The following is an 11525-nucleotide window of genomic DNA, read 5'->3' as shown; positions in this document are numbered from 1 at the left end:
ATTCAAAGAAAAAAAAAGAAGGGAAAAAAATAATTTCTTTCTTCATTTCAGTATGCATTGCTAAAAGTTTAAGAACATTTTCCTGTGTGACTGAAATAACATCAGCACCTTAAAATTAAAAATAATTTCTTTATTCATTTGACAGAGAGAGCGAGAGTGCACAACCAGGCGAGCAGCATAGGGAGGGAGAAGCAGGCTTCCCCGCTGAGCAGGGAGTGCAATGTGGGGCTGGATTCCAGGACCCTGGGATCATGACCCAAGCTTAACCGACTGAACCACCCATGTGCCCCCCAAAATAATTTCTTAACATTATCTAACAGCTAGTCTGCATTCAGTTTTCCCTAATTGTTCCAGATATGCCCTTTACAGTTCATTTGTCCATACCAAGATTCAATCTAGAATCAGACATTCGTTACTGGTTGTTATGTCCCACAACTCTTTTTTTATCCTGAGCAATCCATAATGTTGAATGATAAGAAACCTTGTGGTAAGAAAATACCAGTCTTTAATATTGTCCTTGGGAGTCTGTCAAGAAGTCATTGGCTCAAGTTTCAAAGGCCTTGAGGTCATTCTTCTGTCAGCAGTAAGAGCCCTCCCCTCTGTAGACCAGGACAGATGACTCAGAACCTGGCTGTTCCGGTGGATCACTCTAGCCAGGCTCTAGCCAAGGCACACCACCTCTCTAGGCTTTGATTTTCTCTTTTGCAATGTAAATAAGAAAACTCTAGTCCCAGGGATTTGTAAGAAAAAGTTCTTTATCAATCAAATAGAAAGTATTAAATACAAATATGCTTGTCATAAAAAATTACATCTAAAGCAAACAGGAGGGACGCCTGGGTGGCTCACTTGGTTAAGCATCTGCCTTCAGCTCAGGTCATGATCCCAGGGTCCTGGGATCCAGCCCCACATGGGGCTCCCTGCTCAGTGGGGAGTCTGCTTCTCCCTCTCCCTCTGCTGCTCCCCCTGCTTTTGTTCTCTCTCTCTCTTTCTTTCAAATAAATAAATTAATTAATTAATAAAATCTTTTAAAAAATTAACAGGAAAATTCAAGTCATAGGAATTGGATAATGAATATTCAGCTCATACAAAGGAAGAACAGTCTGCAGTTTGAAGATATTTTTTCTTTTGATTTTTCTGTTTTTTTCTTTCAGTGTTTTCTTTTTTTTTATCACAGTGGCAGCAGGTGAGAGTTCATTAGACCAGATATACTAATGGGACATAACGAAATAGCATTACATTTATAGGTCTGAGTGTATGGGGAATGAATTACAGCGTTGACACAGGGGAACAAACACCGAGCAATGTTTCATAAACATTCTTTCCTGTCAACAAAATGCTCTGGCTGTTACTTCCAAAATAGAGCTCAGTTTGTTTGGGGGTTTATACCATGGCTTTATTATATTTCCTGTTATCTCACATGCGTTGGGCCCCTGGGGGAAGGAATTGTTATCATTCCTTTGGTTGTAAGCATGTTTAAAAGCCTAAACATGAGACATATTTAACGATGACTTACGGACATTCATACTGGGTTGAATAGTGTCCCTTAAATCATATTAACACAGAACCTCGGAATGTGACCTTATTCGGAAATAAGGTCTTTGCAGACGTAATAAGTCATATTAAAGTGAGGTCATCTGAATTATGGTGATCATGGAATGTGGTAATCTATTGACTGGCGTCCTTATAAGAAAAGGGAAATTTGGACACAGACCCATCGGGAGAGCACCATGTGATGATGGAGGCAGAGACTGATGTGTATTCTCTTCAAGCCAAGGAACTACCAGAAGCTGGGAGGGGGAAAGGAAGGATCCTCCCGTCTAGCCTGCAGAGAGAGCATGGCCTGCAGGCACGTTGATTTTGGTCTTCCGGCCTCCAGAACTGTGAGAGAATAAATTTCTGTTGTTGTAAGCATCCAAGTTTGTGGTAATTTGTTAGATGGCCCCAGGATACTAATGCAACATTGCAGTATCACATGCAACTGAGCTTTGGGAAGCTGACTCATTCTAACCAAAATTCACTGGCTGTTTTATAAACTCAAATTTCAGTGTACTAACCTGCAGTGTGAAACAGCTGGCAGAACAAGAGGCATTCCGTCAGGGATCACCAACCTGGTGTCCAGGCCTGAATGGTAAACCAGGAAGGAGACGGAGAAACTAACATTTATCAAGCATCTGATATGTTTCAGGTACTATGCGTGTCACAAAGATAAAATTACAACTGTGATCAGGGCATTGCAGAGAGGTGTACTGTGGTGTGGGAGCCGGAGAATTGAGGACATCAAGTTGCTCAAGGAAGATGAATCTGGGGAAAGGATCTGGAGGAATGATAGGAATTAACAAAGCGAAAGGGACATGGGAAGATGGCAGGTACAAAAGCCTTATGTATTCAAGGAACTGAAAGAAGGATCATGTGCATTGGGGTGGGGGTGGGTTGTTCAGGCTGAGGCAGGAGAGAAAGTTAGGTGTGACCCGTGTTAGGGCTTCTGGGTGGTGTTCAGCTTTGTGTCCTTCTCCTAAGGCAGTAGGGGAAGAGGGTTAAGTTTTCCTATACAAAGGACGGCATCGTTATATTGACATTTTTGAAAAAGATCACTCTGGCTGCAGTGAAAGTATAGATTGGAGGGAAGGGCTTTAATGCTAGCAAAGGGTCCAGGGATGAAGAATGAACACACCACACCTCAGGAGACACTCTATGAGAACCCATAAGAGCCAGCAGGAAGCCAGGCCCCTGTTCCCCCTCCCTGTGCCAGGAGGCCTCCCAAAACATACCTCTCCTCAGAGACCCAGACCTCCCCTTGGAGAGAAGTAGGCCTAAGCATTTGCCTGAGTTATCCGAGCAGAGAAAGAGGAACTAAAATGGTTATGGAGATCATGGGATTGGGTTAAAATTGTACTTCGGGACTATGATTTACCCTTGCTACGCCAAATGCTGAGAGTTCATAAGAAGAGATCCATCATGGGATATAACGGTATAACACTCTATTTATACACCTGAATGTAGTGTGAGTGAATTCTCAAGCCTGTCAAGTGAAGAAAAAACAAACGCCCAACGGTGTACCTTACACCATCCTTTCAGGTCAGACCATATACATCAAAGGTATTCTTTGTCACACCGTCATTTATCTATTTTCTTTTTTTAATGGAAGTACAGTTGACACACAACATTACACTAGTCTCGGGGTACAGCGCAGCGATCGGACGAGTGTCCATATTACGCTGTGCTCACCCCGTGAGGCTCCCGTCGGCCACGGTACAGCGCCATGACAACACCATGCACTGTACTCCCCGTGCCGTGTATTTAACTATTTTCTGATTTATTTGGTAAGGAATCTTGCTGTGGTGTTTTGCTATTACACCAGCATCTTGGACATTTACCCAAGTCCACTTCTCAGAGATTTTTCTGTGGCGTTGAGTCTTAGGAGGAGGATTTCCAGGTCTAAGAGAAAGCATATTCAAACACTGATAGATTCTGACAAACTCCCTAAAAGATTGTTCTGATGCCTTAACTCTATCAACAGGAGGTCACGTCTTAATCACACTCATTTATGTCTGGGTAAAATATTCATACTTTCACACACGTTATCTAATTTTTTTCTTTTTTGTTTTTTGGGTTTTTTTCTTTTTTTTTTTTAAGATTTTATTTATTTAATTGACAAAGAGAGATGGCAAGAGAGGGAACACAAGCAAGGGGAGTGTGAGAGGGAGAAGCGGGCTTCCCGCCAAGCAGGAAGCCTGATGCGGGGCTCGATCCCAGGACCCCGGGATCATGACCGGAGCTGAAGGCAGACGCTTCACGGCTGAGCCACCCAGGCGCCCCATGGGTTTTTTTTTTTCTGATTATAAAAGTTACACATGCTTCAGGAGATGGAGAAAATGTCTTTCTCCTGACTCACCAAGGAAGGCGCTGTGGATGTTTGAATCCCATATGTGGATGGCTCCTTCGGATGAGAGGCAGTTATCGTCCGGGATGTTCAGGTGAGTGACTCCCCAGAGAGGATGGGTTTCTGGTTTTGCTGAACTTGCACTTTAGAATAAGCTCCAACTCGGAACCAAAACTTCTGCACTACAGAGGGAGAGAATTTGAAGTTGGCAGGTGGGATGGGGACTCTGAGAGGAAGACCCTAGAACTCAGGGACAATAAGCCTGGGGATGGGGAAGGACAGGGAGGCAAACTCCAGACGCACTGCAAGTAGAAAGGGGTTTTGGAAGCGAATGTACCATTTCCTAGAGTTCATAAAATTCCATTCTCTTTGTGTTAATTGTGCCTCAGAATATGTATTTAACCTCTTATTAGAGATGTTGTGAGTCAATTAGTTCTGGCCTTTCTCCCAGGAAGGCAGCTGTGCGGCTGTCATGAGTTGTTTCAACACAGTGAAGAGAAGCCAGGAAGCCCGTTTCTGACGGCAAAAATGGAAGGTGAGGGGACATGCCACTGACGGAGAAGAAAGTACAGCCCAGACTTGCTCTAGGGACTGTTTCAGGTAACAAAGCTAAGTCTGTTTTTGCCCTCACTTCAAAATCCATGTGAAGCTGCATCCCAAGAGTTTACTCACACTTCTGGAAAGCGGTCTGGGAATCCTTGCAGACAGGCCCTGAGGAGTCTAGGTGTTGCACTGAGGAGGAGTCCAGGGATGGCTGGGTGTCACCAGACAGTGAAACAAGAGCAGGAGAAATGACAGGGGGAGGGTGACAGCCCCTGTGGGCAAACGGAGAACCTGGCCTGGACTGGGGGGGGGGGGCTGTCACAGAAAACACAACCCCTGAGCTAAGTCTGAAGGGCAGAGCTCCGCAGAGCCCAGAGCGTGGACAGGTGTGTCTGTTTCCTAGGCAGAGGTCACAAAGGACCACCAACTGGGTGGCTTACAACAACAGAAATTTATTCTCTCACCCTGCTGGAGGCCAGGACACTGAAATCAAGGTGTGGGCAGGGCCACACCCCCTCTGGGGGTTCTGGGGGAGACGCCCTTCCTTGCTTCTTCCACCTTCAGATGATTGCTGGCTTCCTTGGCTTTGTCCCATCGTTCCAATCTCTGCTTCCATTTTCCATGGCCTTGTCCTCTTTGGTTGCTCTTAATGACACTAGTCATTGGACGTAGGCCCCACCTGGATAGCACAACATGTTCTCATCTCAAGGTATTTAAATCAATTATATTAGCAAAGACTCTCTCTTTAAATCAGATAGCATTCACCTGATTCCTGGGGTTAGGATGTGAGCATATCTTTTTGGGGGGCCACTATTCAGCCCATTGAGACGGTCTCTGGGAGAGAACAAACTTCTTCACCGAAGGCCTCTGATGGTGGCTCCACCATCTTTGACACATTATTCCTCTGCCCTCAAGGGGGGATGAATTACCTTCGTTTCCACGGATGGAAGGTTTGCTAGGCCACCATGCTTTTGTATATGCTGCTCCCCTTTTCAGTTTTAATCAAGTCGGATGCTGGAGTGGTCGTTGGAAACAGGTTGAAGAGATCAGACAAACAGTCTCTCTGGTTCCAAATGTGTGTATTTCATCAGTAAAAGCTTCTTTTGGACAATTCAGCTCTGTTCTGGAAGCCCCTTAACCATTTTGTCTGGCTTTATGTAAGTAACAGTTAGAAGGTTTATTTGTGTGAAATGTAAAAATGTCCTGAGATTTGATTTCATGTTTACTCATGAGTAGCAGCTGCTTGCAAAAAGTTGTTCACCTTTGAGTAATTTATAAATTTGCCTCTGAGCACATAAATATCCTGAAGTTTTATTTTATTGTGTGTCTCGGGAGAAGGAAGCAGGACTGAATGAGCTGGATATTCATAAGGCTGCAGATAATTTGTTTTGAATGCTCTCTGTAGACTGAGGAACAGGGCTAAGGAGGAGAAATGCTTGAATTTCAATGGGAGTTGTCAACATGAAGCGAATAACAAAGATGCCAGCCACAAGATCAATGTATTCATATCTCTCTTTTATTGTCTCATTGTAATTAAAGCCTAAAGTGGATTATGAAAACATACAAACAAACATCTTCCACCTTGGATTTATGCCTGGCATGCTGTGAGGTTCTGTGCGGTGGGATGTGATTGCCTAGGCATTACGCATATTTTGCTATAGTGGAGGGATTTTATAATACGGAGTTTCCATGAGGCAAAAATGGAAGTCTGCCAACACAAAGGCAGATGAGAGGGTATTGCTTATTAAAGATCACAAATAGACTAGAAAAAATTGAGAGGCGGGGAAGAAAATAAGCCATTGTGGGCCAGACACAATGTAGGTGCAGAGTATTTGGTGCACAAAGGTACATAGTGAGGGCCTGAATGGGAAGCAGATGAAGAGGGGAGCCAAGGGGCGCCTGGCTGGCGCAGTCGTTAAGTCTGCCTTCGGCTCAGGTCATGATCTCAGGGTCCTGGGATCGAGCCCCACATGGGGCTCCCTGCTCAGCGGGGAGTCTGCTTCTCCCTCTCCCTCTGCCTGGCACTCTGCCTACTTGTGCTCTCCCTCTCTCTGTGTCAAATGAATGAATAAAATCTTGTAAAAAAGAAAAGAGAAGCCTAATCTGTTGCTGTTTTCCCACAAATTCTTTTTTTTTTTTAAAGATTTTATTTATTTACCTGAGAAAGAGAGAGACGAGAGAGGGCACTAGCAGGGGGAGGGGCAGAGGGAGGAGCAAACTCCCCGCTGAGCAGGGAGCCAGACGTGGAGGTCAATTCCAGGACCCCGGGATCATGACCCAAGCCGAAGGTAGATGCTCAACTGACTGAGCCACCCAGATGCCCCTCTTTTATTTTTTTAAAGTTTACGTATTTAAGTAATCTCTATATCCACAATGGGGCTTGAGTTCAAGCCCACTAGAGCAAGGGGAAGAGCTTACTAAGCCTCTGAGAGGGAGGAGGCCGTGAAGAAAACATCCCTCACCAGCTTCCCCTCTCCATCCTTGGAAAGTGTTGGAACAAAAAGAACCTACAGGTGCCACGTTCTGGGCCTGGACTGGAGGCAAAACCTCAGGGCAGGAGCAAACAGATCTTTGCTCTTTCTCAGGGCCCAGAGATGTAGCCCTCACTGGCCTCTGGAGGCTGTTGGGCTGCCCAGTGGCTGGGGAATGATCTCTGGCAAGGGTGGGAAGTGTCCTGGCCCCATGGGCCTCTGTCTCCCCTTCACGGTCTGCTCTCACCAGGTAAGTAGCAGAGAGGTCGAACCTGCTCATGCCGGGGCTCTGACCAGAGACGGGGTGGCAGGACTGAGGTGTAAGGGAGTGTTTTACTGCGTAAAGGGTAAGGATCAAGCTTCAGTCTGGAGCCTCACCTTGTAATTTCTACGTCTTTGAACAAAGGCAAATCATTTGCTGTCTCTGACTTGAGTGTCTTTCTCCATAAATTAATGGTGATACTACACCCACAGTTATTGTGAGGACAAATGGGAGGCCTGCCTTCATTCCTTCTTTCATGCATTCACTCAACCAATATTTTTGGGTGCTGTATTAAGCAAAATTCTAAGATAACCTCCATTGATCCATGACCTTGTATTAATTTCTCCCTTCGAAGGTGGGCAAGATCTGTGAATATGATGAGCGTTACTCCTGTGATGAAGTTGTGTATTGTGGCAAGAGTCAGACACTTAATCAACAGAGCCACCCAGGCGCCCCAGGAGGGAGGTTTTAAATAGCCAGGAAAGTTTTAGGGAGATTTTAGAGTAAGGGGACATTGTTCCTCTCTTCTTTGGGCAAATCCTGGGAAGTTTTCAAGTGTCCTTAAAAGAAGGCTGAATCCAACACCGACCCAGCTGAGGCAGAAAGCTGAGTGGTTCTAGACTGAGGGAGGACCCCCGACAGTACCCATCCCTCTTCTCCCCACTCCCGCCCAGCCCTCCTGTCTGCGGTCTTATCAACAGCCAGCTCATTCGGTCCCACTTACTTCTCCTGAGGCACAAAACAAAATAAACCTTTAGGATGTTTATGTGTTAAGAGGCAAACTTATAATTTACTCAAAAGTGAACAACTTGTGAGCAGCTGCTATTCATGAGTAAACATGAAATTAAACTTCAGAGAATGTTTCACATTTCACGCAATGGAAGGATAACGAAAAGATGGTTTTAGAGCAGAGGAGAATGGGTTTTAGTTAGCAAGATCAAGAGTTCTCGCTCGTGAGTGTGGTAGTGGCTTGAATGCAAGATCAGACCACCATTAGCAAATAAAGAAAACTTTACAATCTTAACCCTACAATCTTAAAGACAGCCCCCAACAAAGGGGCGCCTGGGTGGCACAGTCCGTTAAGTGAGCGACCTTGGTTTCGGCTCAGGTGGTGATCTCAGGGTCATGAGATCGAGCCCCGCTTCTGGTTCCGTGCTCAGCATGCAGTCTGCTTGAGATTCTCTTTCCCTCTCTCTCTGCCCCTCCCAGTTGTGCTCACTCTCTCTAAAATAATCTCAAAATCTTTAAGAAAATAATCTCTAAAATAAATAAATCTTAAAAAAAAAAAAAGACAGCCCCCCACAATAAAACTATTCAGCCCCATACATCAATGGCGCTGCCGTTGAGAAATGCTTCCTTGGGAGATGCCCAAATCACTAAAGCGAGGAGCAGCAGCCCACGTGAAGGGGAAAGGGGGGGGGGCTGGCCTGCCCGAAGACCAGTGGGGAACAGCCAGTGAGGGATGTGAGCGGGGTGAAGCCTAGAGCAGGAGGTGGCTCAGAGCCAGGAGTCGGCTGCAGAGGTGAGCCGGCTCAGGAAGGATCTTTAAGCCAGACATGGTCTGGACCTCAGTCCGAGGTCCCAAGGGAGAGATTGGAGGGTTTCAGGCAAGGCTGTGACAGCAGCCGTTTTGCCCTTTCCAGCTTACAAAGGAATTTCAACTACTTCTCATTGGATCTTCGCAACAACTCAGTAAGGAGGGAAGGGAGGCTGTTATTATTTCTATTTTTAAAATACATCTGTATGTCTTGACTCTCTTCACTCCATAAGGGGCCATAAGCTGCCCTGCTGCCGATGACAGGAGGAGATAAGGGAGCCGGGCAAGAGAAATAAGAGATGCATTCCTGCCTTGGCAGGCAGAAGGGGCAAAACTGCATAAAGGGGTCTTAACTGCCGTCTTCGTCCACCAAGCAGCAGTGTGTTCGCGTCGCTCTGGTTATTTTCCCTTTGATGAACCTCGACTACGCATCAGCTGCTTAGAATCACACAATTAAATCAAGTTCTGCTTCAGCAACTCTCTGCATACGAATTGTTGTGATATTAGTTGAAATAAAAATGGACTAGAAGGAGAGTTCCTACCTATGTAGGTAGTATTAACCCTCTGGGAGCGTGATCAGCCAGTCGAAAGTCAACGGGCTGTGAAACCTGACTGAAACCAGATGTCGGTTAGATACAGAAGTGTGGGAAGAGGAGCTGCATAGAGAGGCCAGGCTGCCTTCCTAAGTGCATTAGATGAAACGCTGGCATTCAGAGAGAAGTCCGGCATAGTCAGAACATCGCACGTAAAGCACGGCTCCTTCATATCGCTTATTTTCAGAGCATCTCCTACTCGCGGTCCATCGACCGGCCACCTGGAATTCACAATACGCTGGCTTCCCGGGGGACACAGTGAACCTCTCCATGGCATCTTTATTTATGATGTCCTCCAGCCACGCTGAGGGTGAAGGTGCAGTGTTTCGCCTTCTGTTCTGCAGGTGGTGAGGAGGAGGACTCTGTGAATAGACTGCATATTTACTGGCATAGGTCAATGATTACTTAACTTCTCTGATTTATCTTGGAGATATTTGCCAATACATATACATGAAATTGAAAAATAGAATCAATTCAAGAAATAATTTCCATCAGCAACCATGATTGTTTTTAGTAGTTTAGCATTGGTGGCAATACTAATGCTTTGCCCTCCGCATTTATTTTTCTAAGCTGTAAATGACACATGGCACTCCTGCGCTCTAGAACCTTTGGTGGCTCCCTCTGTTTTCAAGATAAAATGCAAGGGTGTGGCATACAAAGCTTTTCACAATCTAACACCACCTGCTCTGCCTGTTTTTCTTCCCCCATTTGGGATCTTGACACAGAATCTGTGCAAAGCCACAACAGGGACCCCGCCAGTCCTCATTTAGGATGCCCATTTCAGTGCCTCCTTGTTTCTAATGATATTGTTTCCTCTGTCGACAGCCCTATTACTCTGCCTGGAAAAATTGTTTGGATCAGTTCAAATAATGAATTCGTTGGGGCTGTGGACAAAATGACTCTGCTTGGAAACCCCGATTTGGGGAGTCAGAGTCAACCTCCCTGCCCTTTGACCTGTACATGAATGTCATCGGTCATTTGTGATTAGATACCTGCCTAGCTCACAAGGATTCCCCTCTTTTGGGAACTGCCACCCTGATCCATAGGTCTCAGGTGTAACAGGAGCAAGCAAGCTTGCTAAGAAGTTTCTTTTAGAGTACGATTAGGAGAGGCACCTGGGTGGCTCAGTCAGTTAAGCGTCTGCCTTTCTGCTCAGGTTATGGGTTTGAGCTGCAGGCACTTCACACTTTACTTTGAGCTCCCTGCTCAGTGGGGAGCCTGCTTCTCCCTCTCCCTTTGTCCCTCCCCCACCCTCACTCAAACTCAAAAAAAATAATAAAATAGGGGTAGGAAGCCATAAGCCAGGAGGAATTTATGCCCTTCCTCACTGGAGGAACCATAAATTTTGTGCCAGCTGCAAGCCATCAGCGGGGATTTAACTCCCTGCTTACCGGGACTCCTGAATCCTTAACATAGGAGCCAACCGGATTTGACAAGTTCCAATCCCTCGTTTGCATGTTAACTCAATCAATCCCAGTTCCCCTAGTTTCAATCTGTATTTTGCATAGAGGATTTGGATCAGAGCTGCACTCCTGAACTCCAGCCTTTATAACCCTGCCCCTCTTTGTCTTCCTCAGACTGACTCTTTGTCTCCAGAACTGCAGTTCTAACCGCCCCAGTAAAGGCCTGTTTGATGAAATTTTCAGTGACTTCTTTCTTGGTCGATAAGGAGCGGACCTCTGGCGGCTGTACCAGTATCAGAGGATCCACAGATTTCAGAGCCACCCCGTAACATTCTCTTTTCTGGAAGCTTTTCATTGGGATTCAGAAAGAATTAGGTCATCCTCATGATGTGTCTGGAACTGCAACGTACAAATGTGACAACGGTGAGGCAGCCATCTTCCCTGTGAACCTTGCGGAGGAGACAAGCCCGTGGAGAGGGAAGAGGATAACAAATTCGCATGAAGAAGCAGAGATGACAGATGGAGAAAGACACCCGGAGAAAGACACCTGGAAGCTTCGCTGGCCTTCATTTCCGTTCCTTTCTAAAGCCCGGCACAACCACATTCCTGTTCTTGCAGTTGATGAAATGATACTATATCCTCTTAATAAATCCTTGCCTCTCACCTTATGTTCTACTCAGCTGCAGATCACAGCCCGCCGAGGTTCATTCGATGGTGCAAACCCCCTCCTGGTTTTGTAACCAGACCACTGCCACATGTTTAGGCTTAGGTATGGCTTCTAGCAGCCTGGGGATGTCCTTGCCGTGTTTAATTTCTCTGTTCTCACTCTTTAGCAG

The sequence above is a fragment of the Ursus americanus genome, chromosome 10 (assembly GCF_024610735.1).
Source record: "Ursus americanus isolate L20-20 chromosome 10, mUrsAme1.1.p, whole genome shotgun sequence".
In the NCBI taxonomy this organism is placed as follows: domain Eukaryota; kingdom Metazoa; phylum Chordata; class Mammalia; order Carnivora; family Ursidae; genus Ursus; species Ursus americanus.
Note: the sequence above shows the minus strand (reverse complement) of the source record.